This window comes from Gorilla gorilla, chromosome 2 (genome assembly GCF_029281585.2).
Source record: "Gorilla gorilla gorilla isolate KB3781 chromosome 2, NHGRI_mGorGor1-v2.1_pri, whole genome shotgun sequence".
Classification (NCBI taxonomy): Eukaryota; Metazoa; Chordata; class Mammalia; order Primates; family Hominidae; genus Gorilla; species Gorilla gorilla.
This window is the reverse complement of record NC_086017.1, coordinates 156648703-156660504: the sequence shown is the minus strand read 5'-3', so window position 1 is coordinate 156660504 and position 11802 is coordinate 156648703. Positions and strand designations below refer to the sequence as shown.

The following is an 11802-nucleotide window of genomic DNA, read 5'->3' as shown; positions in this document are numbered from 1 at the left end:
TTCAGTTGACAGCCTTTTGGTCTCGTGACTTGGTGAAGGTGGCTAGAAGAAAGCTTCCATTTGTACACCTTCCTCTCTATGCATTCTAGAGTCTTCCACACATGATGCTGCCAGCGGCATAATTAGATTTAATACATGGCATCTTAGAGCTCCCCAAGAGTGATAAAAAGCTGAAGAAGCTATGCCCAGTATGGGCCTATTCTTCTGGTTCAAGAAGTCATAGGACAGCTCAGATTCAAAGGGATAAATAAACAGACCTTGCCTTTTAATAAAAGGAGGGTTAAAGTTTCTTCAGCCATCATGAATCTGTCAAGATCTGCAATGAGATTAGATTACATGCAGTACTTGAAACTCCCCTGATTTAATAATCTTTGTTTAGACTCCTTGCCTTCTTATTATCTTGGCAAGTATGTCCCTATAGTCAAACTGGGGGAAAACAGTTTTCTTTGTATTGGAAGTAAGGTAAAACACAATTGTATAGATTCCACAAATTATGCCCCAAGGAAAGAAATCACAGGCTAGTTGCCTAGAAGGTTGGAGGAAGGTTGTGAGAAAAATTTCTCTGTTTGACTTTTATAATTATAATAATAATAAAAATAACTAGTTGCTAATGCTTAGTGAGCCTGTCAGGTCATAGGACAAGAACTTTTACATTGAATAATTCAACTTTTTTAGCTCCAAAACCAGAGTGGATAGTGCTTAGAACTTTATATGATAGTGAAGCAGGACATTTCCCTGACACCCTCGCAGGACCCCTGACAGGTGTGCCTCATTGACTCAGCCCACTGCCGTCAACTCCTCTCAGGAGGGAGTGCATGAGCAAATGGAATGCATGAGCACTGGAAATGGCCGGCTGCTTCAGTGCCAGTGGGATCAAACTCCACTCACTTGGACCCAGTGTGTTTCACCCCTCATAGCAGGGAGTACACAGGTGAGTGGGTGTGGGAGCCAGCATGTGTGCTTTGGGCAAGAGGGAACTCCGTGCACGTCCAGTGGCAGCATCCAGGCAGGGGTGTCTGCTACTCCTGAAGGCCCAGAGGGCATGTTGCAGTGCTTTTTTAGCTCTGCTGTCCACAGATGGCTTAAGTGTTAACTTTGCCTTTCTGCATGAGGGAGTTGCCCTCCACCAGTAAGGGCAAAGTGCCAGTATGATAGCCTTTCGTATCCAAACTCGTGGCTCCCGAGCTCTTGTCTGGCATCCAGGAAAAATGGGATCACACAAACGAATTGAAGAATGGTTAATGTGGGGGATTTTATTGCTGATGAAAGTGGCCGTCAGCAGGAAGGGGAGCTGAAAAGAGGATGGGGCAGGCAGTTCATCTTCCTCTGAATTACAGCAATTGCTAGCCAGATTCTTCTCTGAAGTTATGCCATTAAGCTGTCCCCCTGAAGTCAAGCCACTTCTCTCCGATATCCAGTCACAGTCCCGTCTACCAGCTGAGTCTGGGATTTTTATAGGCACAGGGTGGGGTGGGGCAGGGCTATGGGTGGTTTAGGCAAAGGCAACATTTGAGTGAGAAAACAGGGATAGAAATTCTCACTTTGGGCGAGTTTTAGGCTTTTCAGCTTGAGGGTGGAGTTTTGCCTGGGACTCACCCTTTTCTGCTTAGAATTTCTCTTCATGCTGCTTTAATTCACCTGATTTTTATTATCCTTAATTTTCTTCTCATTGATATCAGAATGATTATAGTGAGGACCATGCCAAAGAGAGAAGGAATTGCTACTTTTGCAAGACCCTCAACTGAGACACTCTTGACATTTAGAGGCAGGAGCAAGCAAAGGAGACAAAGCAAAGGAGACCAAAAAGGCCTGTCTGATTAAAAGAACGGCTAGATAATTTGGTGCAATAGCAAGCATGCAAAAAATGTTATTTAATGAGATTATAAGTGGTTATTGAAATTTACATGTTGGGAATTTTTCTGATGTTTCAAAGTGGAGTATTGGTTTAAAGGGGGAAACCAGAAGACTTGCTTTTTCAGCCCACACATTCATTGTCTATGTCAAACAATGCTGAAAAACGTAAAATAGATTTTTGGCCCATGAAGTACAGAAATTTACTCCAAAAGAAATTTTAAAAAATAGTTTAAGTAGTGACCACTGATATAAAAAATGCTATTATTTTTGGCTTTATAAATGTTAATAATTTATCCCTTGTGTCTTACACAACAAAAGATTTTCAAATAAGCTTATACTCTCAGTTAAATTGTAGCATTGTTTTGAAATGAATTGCTTAGCTTTTAAAGGAAACAGATCTAAATATTTCAAATATAGACAATAAGATATTCTGGAGTTCTAATTTTATTTTATAATTTTCCAAACTGCAAATGAAAAAGCCACTGAAGTGTCTTAACAGGGTAAATCATCACACTGTATTACCTTGGTTAGAGAAAGGCACTCAATAGCTAGATGATTAATAAAGCTTTATGCAGTTGACATTGCTGAATGCCTGCTTGATGAGAAGTAACAGGAATCACAGAACTGTTCTTTTACAATGAGAAGGTAACTTGTCAAATGAAATGCTTAGCTGTATGCATAAAGACTGATTGACACCACGTGTTATCAGTAGAATTATGCCTATGTCTTACAAGTGAATGAATCTACAGATAATATGTGGACTTGCAGTTTTGCTTTTTTTATTGGGTATCAGTACCAGCTAATCATCAAAGAAAATCTTCTTCTATGGAAATGCTTGGAAATGAACACAAATTGTGCTGTTATATTGAAAGAGTTTAATGATAGATTTTAATATCAGGGTATATCAGGAACAACTGTATTGTCATTTACTTTGACGGTTATTACTTCTGTTACCTTAGCATGAATTCAATGGCACTACCCTGTACCGATAGTCATGTTATTTTTTTCCATCACGTATTCCTAGGGGAAAAAAAGTTTCACTGAAGCTTGTCTTTCAGGAATCGGTACAATTTATTAATTTTATGAAAGCTTCATTGTTACTACGTGTTTTAAAAATATTCTGTATGATGAAACCAGAAGTATGTAAAATGTCTTTCAGCTGTATATGAACATACGATGATTATCCAAAAGCACATGTGCTATTATTTTGAGTTGAGGGTTAAAGTAACCTTTTTTTTTCATGGAATAGCATTTTTACTTGAAGAAACAACTGACAGCTTGGATAGTATCAGGGGAGGCTTTAAGGTGCTCTGCTGGTGAATTCCAAAATAATCATCTATACAAATAAACCAAGTACAGTAAGAGATCAAATATTATAGTTGATTACCTTTTCTGGAGAAAAGATCAGATTAAGGATGTGGCCACCTTTTCTATTACCAAAACTTCTCACCTGATAAAACTTTCTACAGAGGAAATAAGTCAATCTAATGGTAGGTCAACTAATTCTACCTGTCAGTGCATTAAAAGCTCAGGATACAAATTATATTAAAGGTGTAGGCTTTCCAGAGCAATCTAAGAAAAAGGTACTTTGTAAAAAAAAAAAAAAATTAAAAAAATCAAAAAAGCAATGTAGCAGATCTAGATATTATTTTTCAAAAATAACTGGCACATGGAACTGACTAGATTTGAACAGATGTGAATATAGACTGCAGTGCAACTAAAGAAACTACAAGACTAAGTCTCTAGTTTGAATTGTGTCGAATTTGGTATGTACTGGTTATATAACGACAATTATTATCATCTGCTATAGTTAGAAATCCAGGGACATACTGAATACCCAAGGGTAACAGACAGTTTTCTTCTCATTTTTTATTTAAATATGACTTTCATATTAGAGGATAGGGAATTATTATATTTGAAAATGGCTTCAAGGTGAATTCCAGACAGAAGCAATTTACTTATGTTAATGTCAGCTAACATATACATAAGCAATTTCAAAAAACTGTCAACACTTCATTACCATAAATCTTTCCTTAGGCATTGATGCTGTTTAGGAATATTTAAACTTAATATGTTAACTTCATTTAGTTAGTAAGAGATTAACATATAAATATTCAATGCAGCTTTTATTTGTATTTATTGTTTTAAGTAACATAATCTTTTATATTACTCTCAACTTCTCAAATTTCTTTTCCAATTCTTATATCTTCATTGTCACCACGTACACACACTCTTGAAATAAAGGTGATGTCAGATGTGTATTTTCCCCAAACTGAAAAAAAAAAATGTAAAAACATTGCTGTTACGGCATTTTATGTATCTGTCTTAATTCAAGTGCTATTTTGGTTCTTCCACTGAATAGATGTTTAATATGGTTAATCACCTATTTTCTATAATCTCTGGTTTTATTATAGTAAAATAGGAATTAGCAAATGGGGTAGGTTAAAATATAACTATGTATTCAGTACATAAATATCCATGAATTCTGTACATGATTCCTTTCTAATATTTACTTACTTTAGTGCAAACACATGCATATACCTTCAATATAAATAACAGAGAGAAGAATTAAAAGCACATGGCAGGATTAGAGTCAGAGGTATGGGTATGAATTTATGTGTAGCCTAATATATATTCAGATGTTTAGACTCAAAAGCAATCATAAATGTGTTTATGTGTAGGTTAATATGCATAAATATATTGCCTCACTCTGCCCATAAAGAAGGCTCAGAAGCAGTGACACCTCAGGAGCCATAAGTACACCCAACCATCAAGATCTTGGTTTCCAAATATCATTATCTAAGAAAAGGGCCAAGTGTTTCTTGGAGAAATCACTGATTTTATCCTCAGGAAAGGGAAAACATAAGATGAGCATGAAGCACTTTGAAGTACCAGAAAGTAAAGATGTACTCAAAAAACACCAGAATGGGAACATGGAAAAAAACATAGTGGCCAACCTGAAAGAGCTCCCCAAGGGCAAAGCAGAAAAATTCAACACAATAAGTCATGTATCCCTGGTTAATAACACAAAATATGGAAGAAATATCCATGAGTTCATACAGATATAAATACAACACTGTTTGCATAAATAAATTTGGGAAAATAAATAAACCTTCCTTGCAAATAACTGACAAAGTATTTTCATTGCCAGAATGTCTACATCTACATTTTCCAACTCCCATGACATGTTGTAGTGAAAAATAACTCATAAAGCTTAGAACTTTTGGAAAATTCGTGAGTTAAAGGGTAAATAGGTATAATGATTATGAAAAGCAATTTTTCTACGACTTGTAAACTAAAAATGTTATGACAGTTTGATTCAGAAGTGATACTTTCAAGAGTCTATTTTTTTTTTTTTTTGAGACAGAGTCTTGCTCTGTCACCCAGGCTGGAGTGCAGTGGCATGATCTTGGCTCACTGCAACCTCCGCCTCCTGGGTTCAAGCGATTCTCTTTCCTCAGTCTCCTGAGTAGCTGGGATTACAGGTCCACATCATCATGCCCAGCTAATTTTTCTATTTTTAGTAGAGACAGGGTTTCACCATGTTGGTCAGGCTGGTCTTGATCTCCTGACCTCATGATCTACCTGCCTCGGCCTCCCAAAGTGCTAGGATTACAGGCATGAGCCACCTTGCCGGGCTGAGAGTCTATTTTTAAGAAAACATATATGTATGTAGAAGGGGAAATTTATAATCTATAAAATGATGCTTGGTTGCATGATTTTCAATTATGAGAAAGAAAATGCCTCTCAGTAGGGGAATTGTTAAATAAAACATATGTTGACACTAACATAAATTTAAAATATTTCCTAGATAGGATTTAGCACACACTAACTTTAGCAATAACTTTGTTCGAATTTGAGCTCGTATTTGTTTTTAAAAGTTATCAAAAATTAAAAAAAAAGAAAGATGAGGTTCTTATGATAAAGGAAAACCAAATGATTTTTAAAAATTGAATTTTAAATACAGAAAATTTAAATCTGATCTTCAGCTATTCGGGTAGGCAGGTAAAAAGAGCTTTTTTACAAAAATAATTACATTATGATAAGTTTATTTCTTTAGCTCTTACAACAAAACCGTATAAAGTAAGTTTTATTGCTTGGTGTCAGGCCTAACAAGTTTTAGAGCCACAGCAGAAACCTCTGACTCACTATTGCCTCAACCTCAAGAGAAGGTGGCATTGGTTGGAGACAGTGAGCACGTTGATAAAAATCAATATAAGTATTAGCGCAGAAAAAATATTGGAAATATGGACACTGTTGAAATAAGAGTATGTGTAATCCTCTTCAATTAAACACACAAATACATGCACATTTCTGATAGGAAGAAGATAGTCATATTTTTGGAAGTCAGGTAAAATGTATTCATTTTTTTGTTTTTGTTTTTTGTTTTTGAGACAGGGTCTCACTATGCTGCCCAGACTGGAGTGCAGTGGTACAATCACAGCTCACTGCAGTTTCTCTCTACTGCCCAGGCTCAAGCCATCTTCCCACATAAGGCTCCCAAGTAGCTGGGACCACAGGCACATGCCACCACACCTGGCTAAGTTTTTTATTTTTTGGAGAGACCGAGTCTCACTGTTGCTCAGGCTGGTCTCGAACTCCTGGGCTCAAGTGTTTCTCCCACTTTGGCCTTCCTCATTAGTGTTGGGATTACAGGCATGAGCCACAACTCCCCAGGTAAAATTTATTTCATAAACATTTCAACTCATAAATTTTCAGTATCTAAGAATATGATTAGCACTTTTAAAAACTAGAACTGCATAATTTTTGAAAGCCCTAAGATTAATGGAAAATATATAATTGTAATGAATTTTATTGTATGTGATTCTATATTACATTTTACAAATGCAACTGTAGTTGCATAGATTTATTGTATATGAAGAAAATATTCTAATAATATCTTATTGAATTAAATGGAAAATGATTTAATATAATATGGATGCTTCTTTCTTATTTATGAAGTTTAGATGTGTCTTATACATTCTATGACCGTTTTCTCAAACATTTCAAAGATAATTATATTGTTTTATCTTCTTGCTCAAAAAAATGAATTTTTTTCACACATCAGCCTTTCTCCAGCCATTTATAATTGACATTTGTAAAACCATGCTTTGTCTTTGAATCCATGCTCTCTGTTGATTAAAGTTTAAGGCAAAAACTAAAACTTCATGAGCTGAATTTCTTTTATCATTCTTTCCCACCTCAAAATATTTGCTACTATGCTATGTTAGATGTTTATATCTGGAGGATTTTACTTTGCATTTTGGATTTAAATAAAGGATTAGGCAAATTTTATAAGAAATAACTTGATGTCAAAGTAATATGTCTCATGGGTCCCATGAAGAGTAGATTAGAGATTTTAAAGTACTTACTGAAAAAAAATCAATAAATTCAGTTTTGAATTAAATATGAAGCTTTCAAAAATTCATTGTCTTCTTGCCTTTAATTCTTTTCATTTACAATTGACTAGGGGATACCAACCTCCCTCTTTCCTCTTTCAGTTATCAGGTGATAACCTGGAGCTTAAGGACTGGGATTACTTTTTTTGTGATACTGTTGCTCAAATTGTTGATTTACTCTTGCAGCTCTCAAGGAACTTGCACGTCCCTTTTAAATCTCTCTGAACAACTAGTCTCATTGATTTCCCACATGGCTGTAAGCTCTAAAGATTTATAATACTGTGCTCATTTATACACTCTATTTCCTTTTAGGAGTTTTAAATTTCCTATAAGTCGTTAGCATTGTGTGTCCCTTTGCTCTTGTATTATGAAGCCGGATGAAGAGATGTGATCGGTGGTATTTTAATGACCTATTCATTATTTATCATGCTGCTGAAATGCAACATTTGCTATTGCTCCAAGTTCTGGTTTATTTAGTTATTCCAAAGCTATAGAAAAGTCTTTGAGTTGCTCTTAAAATAGCATAGTAGATTAAAAAATATTTTTATAAGAAGAAACTGAGGTAGCATCTGATAAAACAAATGCAAATGGTTAATATCTATCTGTTATTCATGTTTCTTAGTCCTGAAATAACAGAGTAATTAGAGCTACTGATGGGGTAATTTTACCCCCACAGGGAAGACATCTGGTATTCCTGCTATCCATGTCAAGGAAGATGTAAATCTGGTCATAAAATTTTCTTCTCTGAGATGTAATTATTCATATTTTTCAAAATGTTGCTAATTGCATGAATTGTTTTAGTCTGTCTTCATCTTGGCAGATAACTTTTCTGAGCCAAATAAACTCTTCAATATCTGTCTTTTGCTTGTGTACTACAGAGGAAGCTGCTGAAATAAAGTTCTTTTTCTGTCTTGAAATCTGTAAGGGTAGTTCATTGTTATTCTCCATTGTCACATAATTAGTAGAATTAGAAAATAAACTTTTTAAACACAGGCTTCTCTTTCCGTAAGTAAAATGAATTGGAAAGATAATGTGTCTCTTAGATATTTTTCAAGTCATTCCTGCAATATCTTGAGGCATCCTCTTACAGAAGTTTGAATCAATCCACCCTATTACAGAAATTCAAGATAATGGACAATATTTTCCTTACACTGTTACAGAAGTTAGAAAAATTAAAATAGGTCAGTTGTCTAATCTTTCATGATTGCTTTACAAAGAAAGCACTCCAAAAATATGAAAATTGGGGTATTTCATAGTAAGATACATAAAGATTTTAGTTATACACAGCTAAGGCTGGAGAAAATGTATGACCATCTCTATTCACTATTTATATATCACCAACAATCATGATGCCTGTGTTTCTTATTATACCTTGTTAATTTACTGATTTTTCTCTTGACTTCAGAGCCAGGAATGTATCAACTCCTCTTTTCTGATAGTAGTAATGGCCATTCCATGACTTCACACCAACACTTCTTTCTAGTGTGCCACATGGCACAAATAAGGTGCTTAAAGTTACATCCGCGTCATTCTGAATTAGGCAGAAACTAATCAATAAATGCCTAAAGGTTCAAATTTTACAGCATTCTATAAAATGAGAAAGTTGAGGATTAAATTAGAGCCAACTAAGAATTTCACCATCCCATCATATTTATTATTGAATCACTAATTCATTTTGAATTACTAATAATTAGTAAGCTTACAGTAGGCTTAGTTTATATTTTTCTAAAATATAAACTTATATAATATGTCATCATTATTCTTGGCCAGTAAAATGAGACAGGAGGGAATTCCCACAAAATCAACCACAAACAACCAGAATATTATGAACTTAGTAAGATAAGAATAATTTAAGACCTATGCTATGAAAAATTATTCTTTTTTCATTAAAATACATAGATTTTATTTGCATAATTCAATGTTTTTTGGTAAATACATAAACACATAATCACTATCCCAATTAAGATATAGAATATACCCAGGACCCCTGAAAGTTCCCCTGTCTGCCAATCACGTTAATCCCCAAATCCCACTCCCAACCTGAGGCAGTCACTGTTATGAATATCTGTCTTTGTAGATTAGTTCGGTCTGTTCTTGAACTTCGTATAAGTGAAATTACAGAGCATGTATTCTTTTGCATCTGGCTTCTTTTTTTATTGTGTTTTAAGTTCTGGGGTCTATGTGCAAAACGTGGAAGTTTGTTATATAGGTATACACGTGCCATGGTGGTTTGCTGCACCCATCAGCCAGTCATCTACCATAGGTATTTCTTCTAATGCTATCCCTCCCCTAGCCCCCAACTCCCTGACAGGCCCTGGTGTGTGATGTTTCCTGCCGTGTGTCCATGTGTTCTCATTGTTCAACTCCCACTTATGAGTGAGAATGTGCAGTGTTTGATTTTCTGTTCTTGTGTTAATTTGCTGAGAATGATGGTTTCCAGCTTTATCCATGTCCCTGCAAAGGACATGAACTCATCCTTTTTTATGGCTGCATAGTATTCCATGGTGTATATGTGCCACATTTTTTTAATCCAGTCTATCATTGATGGGCATTTGGGTTGGTTCCAAGTCTTTGCTATTGTGAACAGTGCCACATTAAACATATGTGTGCATGGGTCTTTATAGTAGAATGAATTATAATCCTTTGGGTATATACCCAGTAATGGGATTGCTGGGTCAAATGATATTTCTGGTTCTAGATCCTTGAGGAATCGCCACACTGTCTTCCACAATGCTTGAACTAATTAACACTCCCACCAAAAGTGTAAAAGCATTCCTGGTTTTCCACATCCTCTCCAGCATCTGTTGTTTCCTGACTTTTTAATGATTGACATTCTAACTGGTGTGAGATGGTATCTCATTGTGGTTTTGATTTTCCTTTCTCTAATGACCAGTGATGATGAGCTTTTTTTCTGTATGTTTGTTGGCTGTGTAAATGTCTTGTTTTGAGAAGTGTCTGTTCATATCCTTCACCCACTTTTTGATGGGATTGTTTGTTTTTTCTTGTAAATTTGTTTAAGTTCTAAATTTTTTCTTGTAAATTTGTTCAGATTCTGGATGTTAGCCCTTTGTCAGATGGCAAAAATTTTCTCCCATTCTGTAGGTTGCCTGTTCACTCTCTGATAGTTTCTTTTGCTGTGCAGAAGCTCTTTAGTTTAATTAGATCCCACTTGTCAATTTTGGCTTTTGTTGCCATTGCTTTTGGTGTTTTAGTCATGAAGTGTTTGCCCATGCCTGTGTCCTGAATGATATTGCCCTGGATTTCTTCCAGGGTTTTTATGGTTTTAGGTCTTACATTTAAGTCTTTAATACATCTTGAGTTAATTTTTGTTTAAGGTGTAAGGAAGGGGTCCAGTTTCAGTTTTCTGCATATGGCTAGCCAGTTTTCTCAACACCATTTATTAAATAGGGAATCCTTTCCCCATTGCTTGTTTTTGTCAGGATTGTGAAAGATCAGATGGTTGTAGATGTGTGGTGTTATTTCTGAGGCCTCTGTTCTCTTCCATTGATCTATATATCTGTTTTGGTACCAGTACCATGCTATTTTGGTTACTGTAGCCTTGTAGTATAGCTTGAAGTCAGTTAGTGTGATGCCTCCAGCTTTGTTCTTTTTGCTTAGGATTGTTTTGGCTATGCAGGCTCTTTTTTGGTAGAGACACGAAAAAAACCTTCAAAAACATCAATGAATCCAGGAGATAGTTTTTTGAAAAGACTAACACAAAAGATAGACCACTAGCCAGAACAACAAAGAAGAAAAGAGATAAGAATCAAAAAGACACAATAAAAAATGATAAAGGGGCTATCACCCCTGATCCCACAGAAATACAAACTACCATCAGAGAATACTATAAACATCTCTACACAAATAAACTAGAAAATCTAGAAGAAATGGACAAATTCCTGGACATATACACCCTCCCAAGTCTAAACCAGGAAGAAGTCGAATCCCTGAGTAGACCAATAACAAGGTCTGAAATTGAGGCAGTAATTAATAGCCTACCAACCAAAAACAGTCCAGGATCATATGAATTCACAGCAAAATTCTACCAGAGGTACAAAGAGGAGCTGGTACCATCCCTTCTGAACTATTTCAAACAATAGAACAAGAGGGAATCCTCCCTAACTCATTTTATGAGGCCATCATCATCCTGATACCAAAACCTGGCAGAGACAAAACAAAATAAAGAAAATTTCAGGCCAATATGCCTGACTGAACATCGATGCAAAAATCATCAATAAAATACGGGCACACCAAATCCAGCAGCACTTCAAAAAGCTAATCGACCACAATCAAGTCAGCTTCATCCCTGGGATGAAAGGCTAGATCAACATACACAAGTAAATAAACTTAAACCATTACATAAACAGAACCAATGACAAAAACCACATGATTATCTCAATAGATGCAGAAAAGGCCTTCAATAAAATTCAACGCCACATCATGCTAAAAACTCTCAATAAACTTGGTATTGATGGAACGTATCTCAAAATAATAAGAGCTATTTATGAGAAACCCGCAGCCAATATCATACTGAATGGGCAAAAACTGC

The 11802-nt window shown here is 35.5% G+C and overlaps 1 long non-coding RNA gene across 1 annotated transcript in view; it reads right to left on the bottom strand.

Moving 5' to 3' along the window:
* Positions 1 to 3961: 3961 nt before the first annotated feature.
* The window catches only part of LOC129532539 (uncharacterized), a 107611-nt gene continuing 99770 nt past the window's right edge, over positions 3962 to 11802 (bottom strand). The window contains exon 2 of the long non-coding RNA XR_008678294.2: positions 3962 to 4126. This is a non-coding gene — a long non-coding RNA (uncharacterized lncRNA). The remainder of the gene's footprint in view (positions 4127 to 11802) is intronic.